Source organism: Tachyglossus aculeatus, chromosome 9 (assembly GCF_015852505.1).
Source record: "Tachyglossus aculeatus isolate mTacAcu1 chromosome 9, mTacAcu1.pri, whole genome shotgun sequence".
In the NCBI taxonomy this organism is placed as follows: Eukaryota; Metazoa; Chordata; class Mammalia; order Monotremata; family Tachyglossidae; genus Tachyglossus; species Tachyglossus aculeatus.
The window spans coordinates 7,476,859-7,503,389 of NC_052074.1; positions in this window are offsets into that span (position 1 = coordinate 7,476,859).

A 26,531-nucleotide genomic window follows, 5' to 3' on the forward strand; every position below is an offset into this window, starting at 1 on the left:
CCCCTGCCCACGAGCTTTCAGTCCAGAGTGTAATGACATCCTGAGAACCATTCTGTAGCAATACAATGGACCTAGAGTGTTTTCCCAAGGAGATCCCCTGAAACCCCAAAACTAGTTCCAGACCCTTTGATTTCCCTCCTAGATCCTTCTGCATGGAGGTGCCGCTTCTGCGTGGTGAGAAAGCTAGACAGAAAAGAGAGGACCTGTAAAGTAAAAAATGTCAGTCATACAGATATCCAGTGCCAAATCCTTAGTGGACAGAAGACAAACCACCTGAAAACCGGACCCTCCAGTCTTAATCCCAATGATCCTAGGAACTAATCAATGCGTATCTATCTCATTTTCCCCCTCTTAGGACGAAGCCATCCCAAGCTGTTACTTTCATGCCCAGAGGCATCCTAATTCCCCAGCATGTTTTAATGCTGCAATTTCCTTCTAATAACTGCTATTGTTTCGTATTATTTTCATGGTAGTTAAAGCAGTTTAGAGTTTTTGTTCAAACTTTTAATAGCTTGTGATCATCAGCTCGCCAGAGTGGATTTAATATACTTTCAAGATGGATTATCCCTATACAGGACAGGGATTGTGTCCAACGTTATTATCTTGTATCTACCTCAGCGCTTAGTACAGTGCTTGAGCCATAGTAAGCACTTAGCACACACCACAGTTAGTATTAATCCTACAAGGAGAGTCTTTATTTACGACAATCCCTTCCACGCTATAGAAATTAGTACCTTAGTCGGCAATAGAAAAATAGCAACACATTCATGAAAGTGGCCATAGTGGAAGCTCTACCATTAGGTTTGAATCTGAAGTGAACTTCAACTCTCACATTGATTTTACTAGGTCTTGGTGGGCATTGTAAGCTCAAGATGTCTTCTAAATCTGTTGTGATGTACTCTCCCAAGAGCTTAGTACAGTGCTTTGCACATAGAATGTGCTCAATAAATACCGAGTGAGTCCTAGATACCAAAATTATCATTAGAAAGCATTCTAAGTTGTCAGTTTAGAAAAGAATCTTGGAAATCACCTTAAGGGAGGAAAAGGAACACCTCAAAAGAATAGGATTGGGGATGAGCGGAATAAAATAAAAGAACTGGAATGTAATTCACTCTAAAACATTAACTCTTGGTGAGCTTGCGTTTTATGTCGAAAAAAAAAAAAAGCCCCTTCGGTATTCGCAAGCTTCGAGAAATTAGGCTACACTTAGCTCAAGGCAATGAAAAAAACCATGGTGTGAAGCAGGCTGTTACTTGTGATTGCGGGTTTGTTTGGGGAACATTTTTGTTATTTAATCCACTTTCCAGCCCTCTCCTGCCTTATGAAAAGAGAATTCTCTTTTTGAATAGCTAATAGACGCTAAGGCCCACCTTGGGCAACTTGGTTGGCTTTCTAGGGACAGAGCTAGGTCCCCCGCCATCTCTACCTGCCCGACACAGTCAGACTGTCAGCCCATCTGCCTCGGAAGGCTGAAGATGGAGATGGAATCAAGTGCCACTTGTTATTTATTGAGTCCTTACTCTGGGCAGAGCAGTGTATAAAGTGCCTGGAGGAGTACAGTAGAGTTAGTAAGGCACAATCCCTGCCCTCAGAGAGCTTCCATTACGGCTTGCCGGGCTTCTGCCCTCCCTCTCATGAAGGGGTGTCAAGCTCTCCCCTTCTCCACCCTGTTTCCTGTGCTCCCTCTCCAGTGCGGCAGATATCCTGCCTTGAGCACTTCTGCTTCTCCAACTTTCCTCCGTGAAACTCCATCCCCAGGACAGTGCCATCCCGATGTTGGAACAGACTTGTCTGTCTCCAGCGGGGCTCCCACGCCCGCCTCCACCTGCAAATGTTCCACTCCCCCAATTTTCTCTCCCTCCCACCTGGGTGTCACAGCAATGCCACCTGCCTGACTCTCCCCACTCTCTTGATGAGTCGCCAAGAGCCAAGTCAGGCACGACGAGGAGAGCAGAACGCGTTGCTTCGCTCGGGGAAAAAAAGTGTCAGTCGCCTCCAGTCAGGGTGATGAAACGGAACTTGATCCTTGAGATATTTTAACCTTTGAGAGGAGGAGATTGGAGAAATCAGCTTCCACGCTGGCTTGGTCTGTTGGGAATGTTAGCCCCAAAGGAGCAGGAACCCTTGGGTGGATATCCCTTTCATTCAATCGTATTTATTGAGCGCTTACTGTGTGCAGAGCACTGTCCTGAGCGCTTGAGAGAGTACAAAATAATGATAAGCAGACGCATTGTACATTGGGCGTGGCTTAGTGGAAAGAGCAAGGGCTTGGGAGCCAGAGGTCATGGGTTCTAGTCGTGGCTCCACCACTTGTCAGCTATGTGACTTTGGACAAGTCACTTAACTTCTCTGTGCCTCAGTTACCTCATCTGTAAAATGGGGATTAAGACTGTGAGACCCCCGTGAGATAACCTGATCACCTTGTATCTACCCCAGCGCTTAGAGCAGTGCTTGGCACATAGTAAGTGCTTAACAAACACCATCATCATCATCTTCATCATTACCAGGTTGTCCCCGCCTGCAGAATAACCTCCACACACTTGCATGGTGTGTAGCTCTGAGGTGTGTGTTGGGTAGGGATTGTCTCTATCTGTTATTGAATTGTACTTTCCAAGTGCTTAGTACAGTGCTCTGCACACAGTAAGTGCTCAATAAATACAATTGAATGAATCTACAGAATGAATGCTCAACATAGGTATGTTTAGTCGTGGCTGAGAAGCAGTGTGGCCTAATGGAAAGAGCTCAGCCTTGGGACTCAGGAGACCAGGGCTTGAATTTTGCCTTCAACCCTTTCCTGCGGTATCAATTTGGGCAACCTACTTGGCTTCTCTGTGCCTCAGTTTCCTCCTCTGTAAAATGGGGATGGAATACTTCTTCTCCCCCCCAGCTTAGACTCTGAGCCCCATCTGGGATAGGCACTTGTGTCTGTCCTTATTATCATGTACCTACCCCAGCACATAGCGCAGTCCTTGACAGATAGTCAGAGCTTAACCAATGTCACTATTATTATTATTAGGCAGAAATGATATTATCGTCATTAATACTGATAAAATAATAACGCAGGCAGTGGAAGGGCAAGTAGAAGCTGTTGCTATGGGTGACACCTCAGCTGAAATATTTTCTACCAAACGTGTGCCTCTATCCCTGACTGTCTGACTCTGCTCACTATGCCATGCTATAGTGAGTTACGGCACGTAAGAGCACTGAGCCTCAGTTTCCTCATCTGCAAAATGGGAAGGAAACACCTGCTTTTCCAACTGCTTAGATTATGAACCTCATGCAGGATAAGGATGTGGCTATCAGATGATCAGTGATCTCCCCGGCACTTAGCACAGTGTTTGCCCCAGAGTAAGTGCTTAATAAATACCATCATTAAGTTACCAAGAAAAAGTGGGGAACAGCCAATAAATAATTGATGTCTCCCTATCTTCCCCATTAGATTTTCAATTCGATTAGACCAGTGTGCTTCCCCAGGCACTTAATATAGGGCTTTTCACTCTTTAGGTGCTCATTGAATCCTGTCGATTGATTGTTTGATTGATCGATTGATTGGAAATCCCACCAGTTGTGCAGGCTGCTTGCCAGTGCTGCTTCAGCTGAAAGGCTGCTTAGCCTGGTAATTTGGCAAGGAGAGAGTCAGGAATTGCTGACTATATTTTTCATGCCACAATCCCCCTTCCGTCCAACTGGGGCTTCATCTGTGAATAACGTTATATTGTACTCTTATTACTACATTGTACTCTCTCAAGAGCTCACTACAGTGCTCTGCTTCTGAGCTTTGGACCTTCTGTTCTGCCTCTTGGTGGCATCCATAAGGCCCACCAAAGCAGGGCAGTCTGCTCTGCCTAGAACACAACGGCATGGCGGGGGAAAAATTCTCCCACCTGCACACATCTGTCTGTCTGTCCACAATGCGATGTGGAGTTAGAGAAGCCCTAAGGGTGCTTGCATGCTCAGTTCCAGCAGGAGTGAGCGCTGCAAAGCTAGTTTACTTCAACGAAGGAAACAAACCCTGGCCTTCTTTTAGGAGAACCAGATGTTCGTCACAAACCTGAACCTCGATTTTGTTTACCTCCCCAGCGACCTCTGGCCCATGTCTTGCCCCTGGTTACGAATGGCCCCCGTCCTTACTTTCCTTTGCCTTTCAAAGCCTTACTGAAGGCTCATCTCCTCCAAGAGACCTTCCCTGACTAAACCCTCTTTTCCCAGTCTCCCTCTCCTTTCTAAGTGGCTTTGGCTTGCACCCTTTATTCATCCCGGCTTCCATCCCCATAGCACATGTGTACATATCTGTAATTTAAAGATTTATTTATATTATTGTACATATTTGTTACTCTATTTATTTATTTATTTTACTTGTACATATCTATTCTATTTATTTTATTTTGTTAGTATGTTTGGTTTTGTTCTCTGTCTCCCCCTTTTAGACTGTGAGCCCACTGTTGGGTAGGGACTGTCTCTATATGTTGCCAACTTGTACTTCCCAAGCGCTTACTACAGTGCTCTGCACACAGTAAGCGCTCAATAAATATGATTGATGATGATGATGATGATGATGATGATTGTCTTTCTCCCCCTTCGGATGGTAATCTCATTGTGGGCACGGACAGTATCTGTTTAGTGTTACATCATACTCTCCCAAGCGCTTAATATAATGCTTTGCACACAGTAAGCACTCACTAAATACTATCAAATGAATGAATTAAAAAGCCTGAGGAGGACTCAGCATGCCACACCAGTTTAGGGATGGGAATTCCCTGTGTGTTTTTGTGACTGGAACCGAAAGCAGGGGGAACTCCTCAGAACAGACCACACATTTGCCTGTCCTAGCAGCAACCCCCCGAAACACCTCTCTGGAGAGAAGTCACTTTTACTATTGGGCCTTGCCCATCTACGGATTCCTGGAGGCTTTTGACCCCAAGATTTGCTATGTAGGAAGTAATTATATCAAGGAAGAAACAAGAAGTATGGGTGCAATGGTTTTGTTTCCCCTTCTCCATGTCTTTTAGTCATAGAATAAATGAGAGAAGGGGCAAGCTACCTTAATGAACCCTATTCTGTCCTTTAATTTCCATGTTCTGGATACTTTAGGATCCTAAACTATTCAAGGGCTGCCTTTACTTATCAATTCTCCTGCTTATTTCCAGGAGTCTGATTTCTTATCCTTGTACATTTTTCTACATGCTTATCCTCACTATCTGAGTTTTACACTATCGCTGGGGCTTTGCTAGAGTGAATTACTGAATAACCTTGTATATTTTGCAAGTTAATGGACTCCCATGCTGCTCTGCTCCAAAGGGATTAATTTTGAAAGCATCATAAACCTATAGTCGCTCCATCTCAGTTTCTCTTTAGTGGTCACTTCACTCATTCAAGCTGCTCCTATTGCCTGTGGACTCCCTTGCCCTGTAAATTCTGTGTATGTATACTATATGCACCTTGGGGATCTTGCATTTTGCATATATCTGTTATATTGTCGTATTGTCCTCTCCCAAGTGCTTAGTTCAGTGCCTTGCACACAGTAAGTGCTCAATAAATACGATTGATTGATTTCTTTTATGGGGAAAGCAAGTTTACCTAAATGAACAAAACCATACGTGGTGTCAACTCACTCTTCCCATTTCTCCCCTCAGTGGAATATAAATGTGTAAAGGCAGTGACTGTTCCCTGATGGTTCTTTGGAATTTCCCCACTGTTGTTAACTGATGTACTGACAGGCAGACGGGATAATCACAACCCAGGTTTTAGGCTCAGCTCTGCCACTGGCCTGCTGAGTGACCTTGAGTGTGTCACATCACCTCTCTGTGCCTCAGTTCCTTCATCAGTCTCACTATCTCTTAGCAGTGTGGCCTTGTGGATAGAGCACGGGCCCGAGAGTCAGAATGTCATGGGTTCTAATCCCGGCTCTGCCAATTGTCTGCTGGGTGGCCTTGGACAAGTCACTTATCTTCTCTGTGCCTCAGTTCCCTAAACTGCAAAATGGGGATTAAGACCCGGAGCCCCATGTGAGACAGGGACTGTGTCCAACTCAATGATCTTAAATTACTCTAGTGCTTAGAACAGTGCCTGGCACATAGTAAGTGCTTAACAAATAGCTTAATTATTATTATCAGTAGTAATAATGATAGTATTGATCACTTACAGGGGGCAGAGCACTATTTTAAGCACTGGGAGAGAATATGCAGTTGGGAATTAAACCCTGACCTCATCCCTCGAGGGGCACTTAGATTATGAACTCTGTGTAGGATATGGATGGCTTCCAGTCAATCGATCAGTGCTATTTAATAATAATAATAATAATGGTATTTGGTAAGTGCTTACCATGTGCCAAGCACTGTTCTAAGCACTGGGGTAGATACAAGGTAATCAGGTTGTCCCACATAGGGCTCACAGTCTTCAGCTCTGTTTTACAGATGAGGGAACTGAGGCACAGAGAAGTTAAGTGACTTGCCCAAGGTCACACAGCAGACAATTGGTGGAGGCAGGATTAGAACCCACGTTGTCCGACTCCCAAGCCCGTGCTCTTTCCACTAAGCCATGCTGCTTCTATTGAGCACTTGCTATATGCAGAGCACTGTACTAAGCACTTCAGAGAGTACAATACAGCAGAATTAGCAGATTCTCCCCATCCCCATCCCCCCTGCCTTATCTCCTTCCCCTCCCCACAGCACCTGTACATATGTATACATATATATATACATATATATGTATGTATATGTTTGTACGTATTTATTACTCTATTTTATTTGTACATATTCATTCTATTTATTTTATTTTGTTAATATGTTTTGTTTTGTTGTCTGTCTCCCCCTTCTAGACTATATGCCCGCTGTTGGGTAGGGACCATCTCTATATGCTGCCAACTTGTACTTCCCAAGCGCTTAGTACAGTGCTCTGCACACAGTAAGCGCTCAATAAATACAATCGAAAGAAATTAGCAGATATGTCCCTGCCCATATTGAGCTCCAAATATCTTATTTCTACCCCAGTACTTAGTACAAAGTAAATGGTTAGTGAATGATACTACTATTATTCATAGGAGAAGGCGGTCCACTCTTTCTGGAGTCCAGCACCCTTCCTGCTTTGGAATTGATCCAAGATTTCCACCTTGTGTTGTGCAGCTCCAGACAGCAAGGCAGAAGTGGGGGGGAATGAGTCCTACTGAAATGCCAGTGAGCCTCTCTGCCCCCTGCTCATTCCCATTTTCTCTCCTAGCTCCTTCTCAAAGATGCAGAGAGAACACCCCTCCACCCCCATCGAGGCAGTCTCTCCCAAGGAATCTCCCACCTCTTGAGAAAGTCAGCCTGGAGGAGCAGAAGACAGCTGAAGGGCTGGTTTCCCAGGGCTTGATGATTCGGGTGATCTAATTTGACTTCTGAAAGCACCTTTCTCCTGCCCTTCCCTCAATTCTTCATTTTATTTTCCATGACCTATGAAAAGAGCAAAGGCCTGGGAATCAGAGGACCTGGGTTCTAATGCCAGCTTTGCCAGTCGCCTGCTGTGAGACCTTGGGCAAGTCAACATCTTTGTGGCTCAGTTTCCTCATCTGGAAAATGGGAGTAAAATACCAGTTCTCCATCCTCCTTAACTGTGAGCCCCATCAGTGCTTAGAACAGTGCTTGGGACATAGCAAGTGCTTAACAAATACTATTATTATTATTATTAATATTATTATTATTATTAGGGACAGAAACGGTGTCTGACCTGATCCGTGTGTATCTACCCCAGCACTTAGAACAGTGCTGGATGCATAGTAAGCTCTTAACAAATATAATGATAGTAATATTAATAACAGTAACAGTAGTAGGAGTAATTATCCTCAGCTTAAATGATCATTTTTCTCTAGAATCTCAGGTCTTTGACTACATGGAGAGAACTAAACCAAACTCGTCTTCGAAAGGTTTAGTGAAAGCCTACATTTAGTCTGTGTTCTGCAGGTACACCTCAATACCTGGTGCTGATTGGATTTTGGTCAGCTTATATAGCTTTCTGACATTTTCCCATTAGAAAAGCATGTACCCATCTTTATGTCTTTTCACTGTCTCGTCTGGCAAGTAGTTCTCTTTTGCAAGCTAAGAAATCCTTAAGGAGGACTTCCTGGCCAGGGAAAAGTCTTCCATCATCCAACAGTCTCTCACTTTTCTATTTTAAATCTTGGCCACACACATATGGTTAGGCATGTGTGTGTCTGAACGTTCTTTCCACAGTGACTGATTCAAGCTATTCGAGAGTCAGACGGTGCTCATCCCCATCCCCTCCGGTTGTTCCCCGAGAAATTCCTCATCATCCATTTGGAAGCACTCCCTTATACTGGGGTATTCCTTTTCACCTCTATCATTCGCCATACCTTTATTTTATGTTCATGTTTCTGGCCTCCCTCTCACCCTCCTCTCCACTCTTCGCTGACAATATTCATCTTCTTCTTTCTGTGGATTAAGAAGCTCACCATCTGCCCATTGACTGGGATCCAGGATCTCAAGGGAGCAAAAGCACTAAGGAACCTGATCTTACTGGAGAGAGATAGAGAGAGTGAGAGAAAGAGAACCTAGTTGCTGTGATTATCTAGTATCTAGGGGCACCTATTGAGTGTGGAGCCCTGTTTTAAACACTTGGGAGAACGCAGTAGAAGTAATAGATGAGGTTCCTGCTTTCTAGGAGTTTACAGTCTCAGGGAAAGACAGGCAGACCCAAATGATTAGCAAATAGAAGGAGCCCTGGGAAGATTCAGACACGTGTCTGTTTATTGTTGTGCTGTGCTCTCCCAAGGGCTTAAGTACAGTGCTCTGCACACAGTAAGCGCTCAATAAATACGATGGAATGAATGAATGAATATCTTTCCAGAGTATGGAAAGGTAAAAATGTGAATAACTTGGCTGTGTGTCCCCTAAGTACTTTGATATGCCCCTTGATCTCACAATATTTGTGTAAGTATTCCTATTCTCTACTATTTCCCCAACCCTAATCGATTTTAATGTCTGTATCCCCTGTAGACTTTATGCTATATTTTGGCAGAGATTGCATCACCCAACTCTGCTGTACTGTAGTCATTCATTCAATCATATTTATTGAGCGCTTACTGTGTGCAGAGCACTGTACTAAGCGCTCGGGAGGGAACAATATAACAATGAACAGACATATTCCCTGCCCACAGACAGACATTAATAAATTGTACTTCCCCAAGCACTTAATAGAGTGCTCTGCACACAGTAAGCGCTCAGCAAATATCATCGATTGATTGATAACTGATACCAAGGATAGCTGTTCATAAGTGCTGTTGGGTGATCATGACCTGGGGTGACCAAATTTAATCTGAGGATGCTTCCTGAAGGATGTGGGATTTCAGGAGGACATCTAAGCCTTCAAACCATCTCAACACTGAGAACTCATCCATCATTGGGAAGTCCAACAACTAGATTTTCTGGTCACTCTGGAGTTTGGACAGAGAACCAGACATTGGGCTAGGGGGAGGAACAGAAACATGGGACATGCTGGGTTATGGGACGTTAGCTTTTCCCCTAGGTAGCTTGCAGGGCAGAGAGGGAAGTTCAAACAGCTTAAAGGGAGATTGTCCTACAGTTTCCTCATGAGTTAATAACCCAGAAAAAAGGTTTTGTCACAATTCCCAGATGGCCTGAGTTTATCTTTGAGAGGTGAGCATTTTACTTAGCTGCCCCATTGTGTTTTAGGTTTTTTTTTATGATATTTGTTAAGCACTTACTGTTTGTCAGGCACTGTTCTAAACACTGGGGTAGATATAAGCTAATCAGGTTAGGCACAGGCCCTGTCCCACGTGGGGCTTGCATTCTTAATCCCCTTTTACATATGAAGTAACTGAGGCATAGACAAATTAAATGATTTGCCCAAAGTCACACAGCCAAGTGGCAGAGCCAGAGTTAGATCCCAGAGTCTTCAGACTCTGAGGCCCATTTTCTATCCACTAAGCCATGCTGCTTCTCCTGTTTTAGAGATGCAGCATGGCTTAGTAGAAAGAGTCCCGGTTTGGGAGTCAGAAGTCATAGATTATAATCCCAGCTCTGGCACTTGTCAGCTGTGTGACTTTGGGGAAGTCACTTAACTTCTCTGTGCCTCAGTTACCTCATCTGTAAAATGGGGATTAAGACTATGAGCCCTACATGGGACAACCTGCTAACCTTGTATCTACCCTAGCACTTAGAATACTCCTTGGCACATAGTAAGTGCTTAACAAATGCCATCATTTTATTATTATTATTTTTTGTTGCCTCAGCCCCTTCAATTGCAGATCCTATTCAGAAAGGGAAAAAAAAGAACAAGGGAGGCCTAAGGAACTAAAATCTAGCTATTTTAAGCCATCCAGAAGTTTCCCCCAATGCATTAAAAGACCTCTCTCATTTTAAGTCCAGTAAATCAGCTGGAGCTCTTGTAAGCACCCACTTCAGTTATGTACCTATTTGTAATTTATTTATTTATATCTATCATTCAGTCTATCACCCCTTTAGACTGTAAGCTCACTGTGGGCAGGGATCTTGTACTCTCCCAAGTGATTGGTACAGGGCTAGGCACCCAGTAAATGCATAATAAATGCGTTTGTGTGTGTGCTCCAGATGCATACCCTGAAGATGATCACGCACGCTGCTGTTATTTTGTAACTCTCTCAAGGACAGAACCTGCAAGGCCTTTGAAAGGGAAGCAAGAAGGGGAAGCAGTAGATGGAAATATTGAAACATTCAGTCAATCAGTTGTATTTGAGTGCTTATGGTGGGCAGAGCACTGTAATAAACGCTTAGGAGAGTACACTAGAATCAGATACTCTATTGGGCATATTGAGTTCCATATTGGGTGGGACGTTTTTGGCCTTGCCCAATACTTCCCACCTCATACAGGAAATAAAATCACGTCACAGAGACAAGGGAAAATATTCTGCAGGACCTGGAGTGCAGACAGTGGCAAAGGAAAGTTGCTTAGTCTGAGCATCTATTCTTAACTCACTTTGCTCTTCCTAGAAATCACAGAGAACCTATACAATGCTCTCTTTAAATAGTTTTGTAGCCTCCATGATAATTCCTAATTTCATTAATTCATTACTTTCCCCTAGTCAGATATGGGATGTCTGAATGCATTATCAAAATTTCCTTTTGATGCTGAAATAAGTTGGTTCCCTCCTTCATGTTCTGTCTAAGCGTTTTTACTTCCGCGATGAATGTGCCATTGTTTCAATCTGTGAGGTGCTGAATATAGTGAACTGAGATAATCTTTTTCCTAACCTCCACTTTCACTTTTTCTTGCCTCCTCATCCCTTCATCTATTGTCTCCAGCATTTGTGTTTTTCGTGGTCTCCGGCACAGGAACTCATGCTCTTTTCAGAGGTCTGTGGACTGGAGTAAGGCAGCTGTTTCCCTAAAGCCCGCCAGCTTCCCTTGAGCACTTGAATCCTCGGGAAAAAGATAGTGCCCTGAGGGACAAAGAAATGTCAGGATGCAGCTAGCTCTCTGGAACTGTTCCTCGTGTCCAACTACAGAACAATTCTGAGACCGTGACTGTGAATGGATGTGGCTCGAAATACCATTCCTAAAACCTAGCCAACTACCAGCCAGGTGATGGAAGGCAAACTGAACAGTAAAGGTAATGTGTGCCAAAATGGAGGGAGGCTTAGCTCATCTTAAAAAATTCCACATCCCAAAGCAACAACTGGATTCGAACAAAGCACAGGAGCTTTTTCATATGTCTCCCAGGTCCGAACTGTCCACTTTTCATATGCCTCCTGGTACAGAGCTCTAGGCTCGTTGTAAGCAGGGGAAATGTCTATCAGCTCTGTTGTACTGAAGTCTCCAAAGCGCTTAGTTCAGTGCTCTGCACACAGATGGCACTCAATTATTAGGAGCACTGTGTCAAAGAGCACCAACCTGGGAGTTGAAGGACCTGGGTTCTAATCCTGGCTCGGCCACTTACTTGCTACGTGACCTTGGACAAGTCACTTTCTTTGTGCCTTAGTTCCTTCATCTGCAAAATGGGGATTCAAAACCCATTCTCCCTCCTACTTAGACTTTGAGCCCCATGTGGAACCTGTCTATCTTGAATCCCAGCACTTAGTACAGTGCTTGGCACATAGTAAGTGCTTACCTAATCCCACTATTATTATCATTTTTAATAATAATGAATACTATCGATTGCTTTTCATTTTGAGTGCTAGGGCAAAATGTGAGCAGGAAATGGATCTGAGGAGGGGACTGACTTTAAATAGCTAATGGGTCCCAAAGCCACCATTTTGAGGCTTTTCAGCTCCGATTGGAAACTCCCAGCTCTGTCCAGAAATCAGGGATGAGCAAGGCTGTATGTCTACCTTAAAAGCTTGTGAGGACAATTATTCTCATTGCCCACCTGCCCAGATGGGCCCTGTAGTCCTGGCTACCTACAGAACCCGGTGGTGGGCTAGGGGTAGGTATCTCCCTCCAAAGAAAGCAAAAAACATTCCCATTGAGGCCACAGGGCTTCCCGGTCATCTCCAGCCCAATCCGAGAACTGTGATGGGAAAGAAGAATGAGGAGCTCATCCTCCGTGGAACACTGATGGCATCTCCATTGGGGAGATTGCACGTGGAATATTAATTGCTCAGCCCTGGCTTTGTTATACCCATAACTTTCTGAAAAATCCCCTTTGCCTGGCTTTATAATGTCACATTTTAAAATATTCAGGTTGCTTTTGTTGTTCTTTACATAAAAAATTAATGATCATGAAAGTATTATCATGTTTATTTTAAAGCAACTATTTTCTACATTTTAATTAAAAGTTGTAATTCACCATCCTTTGACCAAGTAATCTTAAATCTTCATCTTATTGGTAATGGGTATTGGGCCAGATTCAGAGAGAAATACAAGCGTTACTTAATGCAAACAGTAAAAATCTCAGCATTTCCAGAGATATGGTTCAGTTCAATTCATGCACTGTGCTAACTCTGCCTTTTTAATTAGAAATATTCTCCTACTTATGCAAGACTACTGGAAAGGGAAGCATTGTCTTGTTCATTACGTATTCCATGTGAATCGCAAATGGACAAAACCAGGCATAATATGACGACTGTTGTGTTATTAAAGCACTTTAATAAGATTACACCCTCAATAGGGCAAGTTTATCAAATACCCATTTCTTCTTCCGGAAGGAACAGAGAGAACTAAATCAGCTAGGTGGATGTGAGCCTCTTCCGATAAGCACAGGTCTTTTTTATTTTAATTGTGTCTTCTTCTGTCACTGCTTTTGGGAAAATTTTCGGAACCAAATGAAAGAAACATGAACTGCCTTTCATTTCTAGTCCAAAATTCCCTATGGAAATTCACCTCATATTCTCTTTCACTGTTCTGTTATCGTGGTTTGAGAAGATGTTTGAAATGCAGAGATTTCTGGGCAGATGTTGATTTGAAAGCAATGTTCCAATAGCAAAGGGTGTGGATTTCTAAAATTATTACCCCTGCCCCTTGTACTGGGGCTTAAAATGTCCCTTTTGCCAAACTTCCTCCCATAGTGGGCCTATCATGGGCCAGTGTTGATCTCTACACCTACAGTGAAAAAATCGAAGAAAAGTATTCAGATAGCCACAAAACCACTGCAAAGCCGGAGCTTATCTACGTGCATTACTTTGATTTCAAATTATTTTTAGCCTGGCTTTTATCGTGCTCATTGTTACATACATAAATCTTTAAAGTAATAAGTTTTGCAAGAAATGGTCATAAAAATTTACAGCCAGTAACTTTTCCCCTGTCCCTTACAATGATATTCTACTAAAACCATTAAATGGTTCTCACTAATGCCCTTTAAATGATTGTGTAATGACCCACAATCTCTTGTAAGTGAACAACCATTAAAGAATTACCAGTTCTTAGCATGCTTTTAAGTACAGTTTAAATACAAGGGAGGTAACATATAATATATTTGAAAAAGTATGAACTTGGAAATAGGAAAAACGCGATCACCACAGAAGATTCTGTAGGTATACGATTCTGGCAATGATCTTACTGAACAATTCAACAAAATACCTGCTTTTGCCTATGTCTTGTTTAAAGTCTGAGTCGAATCTTTTTGTTTTATTGCAGAGAAGAAAATAATTTCATAAACTGGAGTCAGAAGCTGGGTGGGGGAGGGATGGAAGTGAAAAGGAGTCAGCTCTTTTGGGGAGATAGGTCAGAATCAGTTGGATCCATCTATAAATACGTTGGCTTAGGGCACACATAGCTCCCTGTGTGCAGCTTGGATGTGGGATTCTCTCAAATTGCTAATCAGAAATAAAGCTCATTAACCGTAATGGCATTATTCATTTGCTGGGGGAGATTTCTACTACTGCTGGGTGGGGGTTTCTGGATTCAGTTTGTGTAGATTCTGAAACAAAGGAAATTTATGTTTCAGGGGTGACAAGAGCCAAAATACATACTCTCTCTCTCCCTCTCTCCTGCTCTCCCCCTCCCTTCCTCTCTCTCTTCCTCTTTCCCCATCTCTTTCCCTCTCCCACAGTCTTATAAATACACAGGCAAGCACTGGACTTCTTTCTCCTTTGTCACATTTTCTACTTGCATTGCATGGTGCATCAAAAGAAGCAGAAGTAGCATGGCTTAGTGGAAAGAGCACGGGCTTGGGGGTCGGAGGACGTGGGTTCTAATCCTGACTCCACCACTTATCTGCTGTGTGACCTTGGGCAAGCTACTTAACATCTCTGTTCTTCAGTTACCTCATCTGTAAAATGGAGATGAAGATTGTGAGCCCTATGTGAGACAACCTGATTACCTAGTATCTACCCCAGCGCTTAGAATAGTACTTAGCAAATAGTATGAACTTAACAAATACCATTATTATTATTATTATTGTCTAAGGGGAGGAGGAAACGTAACATCCCAGACCAAGAATTCTCCTACGGATTCAGTCATTCAGCTCAGCGAAAGTGTGATCACCTTGCCTTTGAATTTTGCCATTCCTCTGGCAAGAGACAAAATGGGAGAAAACTGAAGGAAATATCAGTCACTCAATAGTATTCATTGCCCTTAATATGTGCAGAATGCTGTGCCAAACGCTTGAGAGGGTACGATAGAGTTAGTAGACAAAATTTCTGCCTTTAATCTTACAGTCTAGCAGGTGGAAACAGACACTAAAGACAGGGAACATGCCTTCCAACTATGTTATGTTGTACTCTCCTAAGGGCTTAGTACGATGCTCTGCACACAGTTAATGCTCAATAAACATGATTGATTGATTGAGATAGGAAGAAGGAAAGTGAACATGTAGATGAGTAAGGGCTTCAATAACATAAAGGGCAGGAGGTCATTGTCTAGAGAAGCAGCATGGCTCAGTGGAAAGAGCCCGGGCTTTGGAGTCAGAGGTCATGGGTTCAAATCCCGGCTCCGCCAATTGTCAGCTGTGTGACTTTGGGCAAGTCACTTAACTTCTCTGTGTCTCAGTTCCCTCTTCTGTAAAATGGGGATGAAGACTGTGAGCCCCACGTGGGACAACCTGATCACCTTGTATCCCCCCAGCACTTAGAACAGTGCTTGGCACCTAGTAAGCGCTTAACAAATGCCATCATTATTATTGTTTGAAGGTTGAGGGCAAGGGGGGAAAGTTCTACAAAGGAAGAATGCTGGCGGAATGAAAGGAAGCACTCCATGTCCGGCACCGTATCTGGTAGTAACAGATCGTGGACCAGCAGTGGTCGAGGAAGACCACACGATCCCGAGACATATTCTGTGAGGGATCCGACTCCACTTTGGGGTGAGTTAGATTGTGCCGTTTAGCTCCGTGCTGTGTCCGTGATGAGAGCATATGGTCTGACCCACTAAAAATATTCACCTGAGTCACACCTCCCAGCTGCTCCCCCAGGGCAACTGGCCAAAAGCTCTCAAAGGCTTTACCCCTCAGAGGAAAGACCAGATGAAGTTACCACAGGGTGCTTCGGAGGAACACAGCGTATGACAAGAGTTACTCTGGCCTGTTGGAACGTCTCTCCTGGAAAGTGGCAGGAAACAGAATTATTCACTCCCTAGAGATCACAGTTTACACTGACCTTTTATTAGCAGTACGTCCCCTTAGATTTCAGCTCCGCATGGAGAGCGACTGTCTGACCTGATTATCTTGTATCTCCCCCTACGCTTAGTACAAAGTTGACACCTAGTATGTGCTTAGCCGATGCACGATTTTTATAGTCGTCATTACTATCATTACATTTATTATTACTAGTCAGTCATTCAGTCATAGTAATTGAGTGCTTATTCTGTGCAGAGCACCCGGGAGAGTACAATATAACAGACACATTCCCGGCCCACAGCAAGTTTACAGGCTAGCTCACATAGTAAGCACTTAGAGAAGCAGCGTGGCTCAGTGGAAAGATCCCGGGCTTTGGAGGCCGAGGTCAGGGGTTCAAATCCTGGCTCTGCCAATTGCCAGCTGTGTGACTTGGGGCAAGTCACTTCACTTCTCTGGGCCTCAGTTCCCTCATCTGTAGAATGGGGATGAAGACTGTGAGCCCCCCCGTGGGACAACCTGATCACACTGTAACCTCCCCAGCACTTAGAACAGTGCTTTGCATACAGTAAGCGCTTAATAAATGCTATCATTATTATTATTATTATTATTATTATTACTATTATTAACAAATGCCATCACTATTATTATTCCTATTACAGCTTACAGTCTAGTTTACAATCTATTATTAATTACTATGGTGCTTGATAAGCATTTACTATGGGCCAAGCACTGTTCTAAGCACTGGGGTAGATACTAGATCATCAGGTCGGACACAGTCCCTATCCTACATGGGGCTCACAGTCCTAATCCCCATTTTACAGATGAGGTAACTGAGGCACAGATAAGTTAAGTGACCTACTCAAGGTCACACAGCAGACATGTGGCAGAATTGGGAGGAGAACTCAAGTCCTCAAGTGCTCTATCCACTAAGCCTCGCTGCTTCTATGATTATTAGGTATTATGGGGAGTTCTGCACAACAAGTTCTCCATGACCATTGCGATAGAATCACTTCCATCTGTCTTTGCTGCTGTGGGAAGGAGCCTCAGTGTTTCTGGGAGAGGACCATCTGAACGGGTCCAGAAACCCAGGAAGTCTTTGATCAGGGTGTTGGCTACACTGGAGAGGGTGGTGTGTTTCTCGATTCTTGCGCAGGCCCAGAATGTAAAAGTTCCCAAAAAGTACACCATTTATTACTGTAGCATTTGTTAAGCTCTCACTATTTTCTGAGCACTATTCTAAGCGCTGGGGTGGGTACAAGCAAATCAGAGAGGACACACCTTGTCCCTCATGGGGCACACCATCTTAATCCCCATTTCACAGCCGAGGTAACTGAGGCACGGAGAAGTTAGGTGACTTGTCCAAGGTCACGCAGCAGGTAAGTGGCAGAGTTGGAATTGGAACCCAGCTCCTTCTGCCTCCCATTATCCACTAGGAAACACTTGCTCTTTCCACCTTCTAGAAGGCAGGCTGGATAACTATAATGAAACCATGATATGGAATTCAATATACTACTTGCCCTTCTTTCCCTTCTCTCAATTGTAAATTCATCATTTCATTCATTCATTCGATCGTATTTATTGAGCGTTTACTGTGTGCAGAGCACACAGCATGGCTCAGTGGAAAGAGCACAGGCTTTGGAGTCAGAGGTCAGGGGTTCAAATCCCAGCTCCACTGATTGTCAGCTGTGTGACTTTGGGCAAGTCACTTAACTTCTCTGTGCCTCAGTTACCTCATCTGTAAAATGGGGATTAAGACTGTGAGCCTGCCGTGGGACAACCTGATCACCTTGTAACCTCCCCAGCACTTACAGCAGTACTTTGCATATAGTAAGTGCTTAATAAATGCCATCATTATTATTATTATCATTAGAGGGTTCCATCTTAAAGTCTCCTCCCAGAGTCTATCTGAGCACTCCATGCTGGTTAGTACACCTGACTGTAATTTGGAAGAGCACAAATTGTAGTGGAAACCACCCTTTTTGACAGCTTTAATACTGTAGTGTCCCACCCTCCTTCTTGAACAATTCATGCAAGAGGGTTGCAATGTATCATTAATGCATTTTTAAAATGAGGTGTTTTTAGAGTGAATACCTGGTATTAGTTGGGATGCTGACAATCCAAAACAGGCCATTTGCCAGATAGTGCAATGGGGGGATGAAAGAGAGAGAGTGTGTGTGTGTTTGTAAGAAATCCAAGCGCATCTGGCATTTCAACGTTCTTTGTCCTGTATGCTCGGAGCAGGTTCTCTGAAAAGTTGGAATTGAAACACACATACATATTACACTATTTGCCTTCCAGAAATTAATTTTCAGGCAGCCCCAGATAGGATTATTTAATATTTATCTTTAGCTGCAGGAAGATGAATCTATTATTTTGTACGTTTATTTTGTTATTTTACCAGATTTCGTTTGCTCACTCTCTTCTATAGGGGGTGCTCAGAGGCCTACTCTATGTACCCACAAAGTGACAGAATCGGGAATTGAGCCAAATTGATTCAACAATTCAATCAGTAGTATTTGAGCTCCTACTTAGAGCTGAGAACTCTTAGGAGAGCTCAGTGAAGGTAGACAATATGGTTCTTCTTCGCTGAACTAATTGCAGGCCACAAGCAGGTCATTCATTCATTCAATCGTATTTATTGAGTGCTTACTGTGTGCAGAGCACTGTACTAAGCGCTTGGGAAGTACAAGTTGGCAACATTTAGAGACGGTCCCTACCCAACAGCGGGCTCACAGTCTAGAAGGGAGAGACAGACAGCAAAATAAAACATATTAACAAAAAATAAATGGAATAGTAAATATGTACAAGTAAAATAGAGTAATAAATCTGTACAAACATATATACAGGTGCTGTGGGGAGGGGAAGGAGGGGGCTCAGTCTGGGAAGGCCTCCTGGAGGAGGTGAGCTCTCAGTAGGGCTTTGAAGGGAGGAAGAGAGCTAGCTTGGCGGATGTGTGGAGGGAGGGCATTCCGGGCCAGGGGGAGGACGTGGGCCGGGGGTTGATGGCAGGACAGGCGAGAATGAGGCACATTGTGGAGATTAGCGGCAGCAGAGGAACGGAGGGTGCAGGCTGGGCTGGAGAAGGAAAGAAGGGAGGTGAGGTAGGAGGAGGTGAGGTAGGAGGGGGTGAGGTGATGGACAGCCTTGAAGCCAAGAGTGAGAAGTTTTTGCCTGATGCGTAGGTTGATTGGTAGCCACTGGAGATTTTTGAGGAGGGGAGCAACATGCCCAGAGCGTATCTGCACAAAATAATAATAATAGTTATGGTATTAAATGCTTACTATGTGCCAGGCACTGTACTAAGCACTGGGGCGATACAAGCAAACTGGGTTGGACACGGTCCCAGTCCCACGTGGGGCTCACAGTCTCGAGCCCCATTTTACAGATGAGGTAACTGAGGCGTAGAGGAGTGAAGTGACTTGCCCAAGTTAACATAGCAGACAAGTGGCGGAGCCGGGATTAGAACCCAAGACCTTCTGACTCACAGGCCCAAGCTCTATTCACTACGCCATGCTGCTTCCGACAAAACTGCCTGGTGCTCTCAGGAATCAGAATTTCTTGAAGTTCATTGGTGGTGTCTGTGGGAACAATAGCTCCCTGCTACCCTTCACGTAAATTCGTCTGAACATCTTGAGATGACTGTTGGACTGTGAGCCCACTGTTGGGTAGGGACTGTCTCTATATGTTGCCAATTTATACTTCCCAAGCGCTTAGTACAGTGCTCTGCACATAGTAAGCGCTCAATAAATACGATTGATGATGTTGGTAAACTAATCGCCCCCTGAAAATTTGAACTGAAGGAAAATAAGCATCAGTGCTGGATTGTGCAACAATGGATTTAATGTCGGGAGACTCGAGTGTGCATAAAATTCCCCAATCCTGCCAAGTACCTGTAGGTGTGAACTGTTAAATATCAATGGAGCATTACTCTCTCTGCACTGTCAGCAAACTTTAGTGTGACCAGAGTGAAGGCGATGCTAAAATGTCATTTCATGGACCACATTATGTGCTGCTTACAATGAATATTCCAGCCATGGTTTATTACGTTCTTGATAAATTGTCACTTCTTGGACAAAAATTTGGTTAGCTTATCTCTAGTGTCATTTACAGATCTTAAAGGACTGAATTTGCCCCAAAGATTTAATCATCATTCAGCAGCAGTCTGTAACCATGTGGTACTAATTTAAATTACTGTAGCAATGGACAAGTCTCTTTCGAGAAATTAATAAATGCAATTTATAAGGAATGTTAAGTAACAACTAACAATTTAATGCCCCGTGAGTTTCAGCCAAACTGATTAAATAATTAAAGCAGATTTCTAGGGATAGGGAAGATGTTTTTTACCATAAAAAGAGATAAACTGTTGGGGAATTGTATGCGTTCCTCTAGATGTTTAAAGATAATTAGATCCAAAACCTGTGAGAAAGCAACATGAAGATACTGGTTCAAATCAACACTGGTAATTTCAAAGGGAAGAGGGGAGATCCATCTTTAATCTGTCCTGCTGTTTTAAGGGACGCACTGTGGGGTTCCCAAAGTCCAGACAAAGTGTATATAAGTGGTGGTGGAATATCATGCCTGGGTCCAAAAGCAGTGTGGGAGACATTTCAGCCATTCAGCGGAAGGTCTTGGCTTTTGAAAGTTAACAAAGATTTTCAGAGGGAGTTTCTTTGGAGTCAGAATTTGCCACTTCTTTACAGGAGGCTAATCCGGAGTGGAAACCCACTGAAGGTGTTCAACTTTAGGGACCGTCTCTATATGTTGCCAACTTGTACTTCCCAAGTGCTTAGTACAGTGCTGTGCACACAGTAATCGCTCAATAAATACGATTGAATGAATGAACTTGCCCCGAGCTGCAATTGTAATGATATTTACTGACCGCCTACTGTGTGCAAACTAATAGTAGTAATGGCATTTGGCAAGTATCTACTGTGTGCAAAACACTGTCCTAAGCACTGGGAGGAACTGCAGTGGTAGACTTGTCCCTGCCCAGAAGGAACTTACACTTCAGTGAGGAGAGTGTGGAGACTTGAAATATAAGGAAAAAATTCCATTATGGAATGAATCCTAGACACTGCCCATCAGATCCCCTGAACCCAGTTTATTATTATTATTATTATTATTATTATTATTATGGTATTTGTTAATCGCTTACTATGTAGATTCAAGGTAAGCACTGGGGTAGTTACAAGATAATCAGGTTGTCCCATGTGGGGCTCGCGGTTTTAATCCCCAATTTACAGGTGAGATAACTGAGGCACAGAGAAGTTAAGCAGCTTGTCCAAGGTCACACAACGGACAAGTGGAAGAGCCGGGATTAGAACCCATGTCCTCTGACTCTCAAGCCCTTACCCTTTCCACTAAGCCACGCTCCTACCCACAGAGGAAAGAGTAGAAGGGGTCTCCGAATGCAAACCAGGGACCTCCTTCCACCATCTCCTTTGGTGTTGAGGTGGGAGAGTTCACCCTAATTTGCATCTTGCTTCCCCACTGCCGTTTTCTTGTATCCGGCCACCTGATTTGGGGTGCACTGAAGCCATGTCACTTCTCCGTAATCCCGGATTCAGATCAGCCTTGGGTCACTGGTCCCTTCGGCTTCCCGTTGCCATGGAATTTCACCCGATTCACCCAAGCTGGTAAGGCTGCCGTATGGGGGTCAGGGCAGAGAGAATTGGCATTGGTGGGCTACAGTGTCGGTGGGCTACAGTGTCGGTGGACCCAAAACGCTCCCAAACGCAAAGATCCTGGGGCATTTTCTTTTTCTCCCTAAAATAGTTGAAAATCATCCAACCAGACTCAGAAAATAACTTTGCTCCTAGTCAAGTATTGTATCAGAAATTCTTTACTGAACCTTTCCTCATCAAGTTGATGGTACAATCTGTCCTCTAAGCCTCCTTAGAAGACACCTTCCCTCCTCAATCCAAAATAACCCCTCTGAAAGGTATCATGAAGAGGTTACAGTCCTTTTGAAGCTGTAAATACTGCAGGAGTGCCGGACTGTAGGTCTATAAAAGACCTTTCCATGCAGTGTCAAGGAGTATGAGCCATAAGACAGCAACAGTTCCACTCAGCCATTAGCTCCCAAGATGCCAGCACTGATATTTGCCTCAAAAATAATAGCATGGGTGACAAAATATTCTCGACGTGTCAATTTCACATTGTTTTGGACCCACCATCAACTAGAGCCCCTGGATCTGATAGGCCAAGGCCTATTTTTATTGTTCTCTCAAGGTGATAGCGGAAACTGTTTCCTGAGAGAAGTTGAAGGGAGGAAGGGGCCATGAGCAGGGTCATCGTGGCGTTAAAATGTGTGGCGTTTGTTAGGGTTGCTTTGTACTTCTGCTGGTGGAGTTATGAAACTTGTTAATTGAGCTATAAATATAGCTGCAGCCTTTGCTTTCCAATAAGGCAGTGTGTTAATTTGGGTTTGGCAGGGGGAGGGTGAAAGCTGCCAATGTTATGTTAGGATTAGTAACATGCATTACATTTTAACTCAACCTCCCTGGGAGCGATGTTTTCCTCATCTATTATCTTTTCAACAGAAAGTATGAGAGAGAGAGAGAGAGAGAGAGAGGGAGGGAGGGAGAGGGAGAGGGAGAGGGAGAGGGAGAGGGAGAGGGAGAGGGAGAGGGAGAAGGAGAAGGAGAAGAAGAAATGAGGGAATCTTCCACAACAGATCACAGGGTTCAAAGGCAGAAAATTCACTTCATAACTCATAACCACATTTTTCAAAGGATGTCTTTTTTACCCTCTTCAATAAGTCACTCAACATATTCAGGAAAGCCTCTCGATCTTTAAAATACATATTATTTTCATATAATGTTATGTTCTATTTTTAGTTATTGATTCCCAAATTTACATCTCCAGCCCCGACCTCTCTCCTTCCCTGCAATCTCATATTTCTTCCTGTCTTCAAGACACGTCTACTTGGATGATGCACCAACACCTCAAAATAAACGTGTCCAAAACCCAACTCCTTAGCTTCCCACCCAAACTCCGTTCTCCCCATGTCTTTCCCATCACTACAGACAACACCACTATCTTCCCTATCTTACAAACCCCTACCTTTGGCATTGTCACTGACTCATCTCTCTCTCATTTCATCCACATAGTCGATCTCCTACCACATCCTGTCAGTTCTACCTTCACAACAGTGCTAAAATCTGCCCTTTTCTCTCCATCCAAAGTACTACTGTACTGATCCAAGGACTTCTCCTATCCTACCTGGACTGCTGCATCTTTCTCTTGCTGACCTCCCAGGCTGCTGTCTCTCCCCACTCCAATCCATGCTTCACTTGACTGCACGGATCATTTATCAACAAAAACGTTCAGTATCCATCTCCCCACTCCTGAAGAACCTCCATCGGCTACCCATCTGCCTCTGCATTAAAAAGAAACTCCATACTATCGTCTTTAAAGCACTCAATCAATTTACCCCATCCTACCTCACTTCACTAATCTCCTACTCCAGCCCAGTCCTCACACTTTGCTCCTCTAGAACCACCGTAATCGCTGTGGCCTGATCTCATCTATCTCACCACCGACCCCTTTCCCACATCTTCCCCCCCTTCCATATATGCCGGTCCACCACTCTCTCCACCTTCAAAGCATTACCAAGGTCACATCTCCTTGAAGAGGCCCTCCCCTCTTAAGCCCTATTTTTCCCATCTCGCTCTTCCTTCTGCGTCGTCTGTGCACTTCAATCCGTGACCTTTGGACAGTTATTTGCCCCACTCCCAACCCCACACTTATGCACATATCTTTAAATTATATATTAATAAATAAAATAATAATAATGGCATTTATTAAATGCTTATGTGCCAAGCACTGTTCTAAGCACTGGGGAGGTTACAAGGTGATCAGGTTGTCCCACGGGGGGCTCACAGTCTTAATCCCCATTTTACGGATGAGGTAACTGAGGCCTAGAGAAGTTAAGTGACTTGCCCAAAGTCACATAGCTGACAAGTGGCGGAGCTGGGATTTGAACCCATGACTGCTGACTCCAAAGCCCGGGCTCTTTCCACTGAGCCACGCTGTACACACATTATATATTATAAATTACATATTAATGTCTGTCTCCCCCTCAAAACTGTAAGCTCATTATGGGCAAGGAAAATGTCTGCTAATTCTGTTGAATTGTACGCTCCCAAACCCTTAGTATGGTGTTCTGCGCATAGTAAGTGCTCAATAATAATAATGATGGCATTTTATTAAGCGCTTACTATGTGCAAAGCACAGTTCTAAGCACTGGGGAGGTTACAAGGTGATCAGGTTGTCCCACAGGGGGCTCACAGTCTTAATCCCCATTTTACCGATGAGTTAACTGAGGCACAGAGAAGTGAATTGACTTGCCCAAAGTCGCACAGCTGACAATTGGCGGAACTGGAATTTGAACCCATGACCTCTGATTCCAAAGCCCGTGCTTTTTCCACTGAGCCATGCTGCTTCTCTTAATAATAAATAATAATAATAAATACGATTGATTGGTTGATTATGCCTTTGCAAAACAAAAAAGAATCCATTAGAACGGTCTGTGAACTTCAGTGAGCTTTCTATGGGAAAAATGCTCTGGAGCAATTGTCCAGGGTGGTGCTCGCCCAGGAAAGAGTTGTTTGGCAGGAGAGTTTTCTGGGAAACCTGCAGGGTTTGGATAAGTTTCCATGTGGAGCCAGTGAATGTCTAGCATCATTCTAAAGATTTCATTTTTCCAAAATCCTTTGAACTCCAAGATGCAGGCTTTTGAAAAAAGTTGGTGGCCTCATAAGGAGCATGGAAACATCTTCATTGACGTTGGCTTATGAATTCAGCATTTGAACAATTCTACTCTCACTTGACCTTCACCAACTGGCTTGATCTGTGGTCTAACATCATGTAGAGCCTCGTGGCCTAATGATGCCATTTGGAAGGCCCGGAGGCAGCCCCGAGTGAAAATGGTGCCAGTCTGAGCATGCCACGGTGTTGAAGTTTAAGGGAAAGGACCAGCATGAACTCAGAATTGTTTGTCTCCCATTTTTCAACCCCTCTCCGTTGAAAAGCACAAATTCCATTTGTGTTCCAAACCCAAAGGCCTACCGCCTCTTTTCCAAAATCCAAGGGTTTGGAAGGAATAAAGAACGTTTTAGAGCTTGGGCTAGGGAAGATTCTCATTTGCAGTGAAGATGGCATTGATTTTGGGAAACCAAAGTGTGAGGCTGGCTATCCTCCAAAAGAGAGGCCATTCACTGTATCTGTCCAAGTCCTCTTGCTATTTATTCCTTTTAATGTGTTTTTTCCACCCATCTGCTCGCTAACAATTACTATATGACATCTGAATATCAAGAATTTGGGTGAAGCCAGAACGGCACAGGGGAAACTTTAAAGCCATGAATCTCTAACTTGATTCTTTCATTTAGACGGATAATGCTGAAATGAGTATAGCCCCACGGGATTCTGATGCAGACTGAGAAAAAGAGTTGTTCATTCCATTTTATTCGATCAATCAATCAATGATATTTGAGCTCCTGAGTGCTAGGCAACTGTATTAAGCCCCTGGGAGAGTTCGACAGTTAGAATGCACAACCCCTGCCTTTAGGAGCTTAGAATCTAGCGAGGAAATGAGGGAGCTAGACACAAATTAAATTTGAAGAATGAAGATATTATGAAATTGAGAGAATAATGTCATTGTCTGGACCCAAGTAATAGCCCTTTTTCCTCATCACCCCACTTCACGAATTTGACAGCAAAGAGTCCAGTACTGTGCTCAAATATCTGAAATCAGTAGGTGGGGGGGGGGGCAATAGAAGTTGTTAAGACAGGAGCCAAATCTGTATTAAAATGTCTGCAAGAGTCACTACTATTGATCGATTGAGTTTGGTGCGGATAAAAATTCATCCTCCAGGATGATTGCTCTCCACATTACTCTCACCCACTATTAAACTCTCCCCAGCTCAGAAAACTGTTCATCTGCTGACAAAATCAACCTTCAATCTGGTCAGCTCCTCATCTACTTCGTTTCATTATTTTAACTTGTAGTAGAGGTGTTTAGCACTGCAGGCGTTAATGGGGCTGAGGAGAAGCTTGACAAGCAGCATGTCCTAGTGGGGAGAGAACAGACCTGAGAATCGGAAGGACCTGGGTTCTACTCCCGGGGCTGCCGCTTGTCTGCTGTGTGACCTTGGGGAAAGCACTTAACTTCTCTGTGCCTCAGTTACCTCATCTGTTAAATGGGAATTGATACTGGGAGCCCCACATGGGACCTGGACTCTGTCCAATCTGGTTAGCTTGTATCTACCCCAGTGCTTAGTACAGTCCCTGGCACACAGTAAGCGCTCAATAAATACGATTGAATGAATGAATGAATAATAAACACTTAAAAAACACCATTAAAAAACAAACAAACAAAAAGAGCATCTCCACTGGGTTTTCTTTGGAGCTTAATGATGGTGTATCTTAGGCATTTATTATGTGCCAAGCACTTAGTAGGTGCTGGGGAAGCTAAAAGATAATCAGGTGGAACGCAGTCCCTTTGGCATATGGGGCTCACAGTCTAAATGGGAGGGGCTACTGGTATTGAA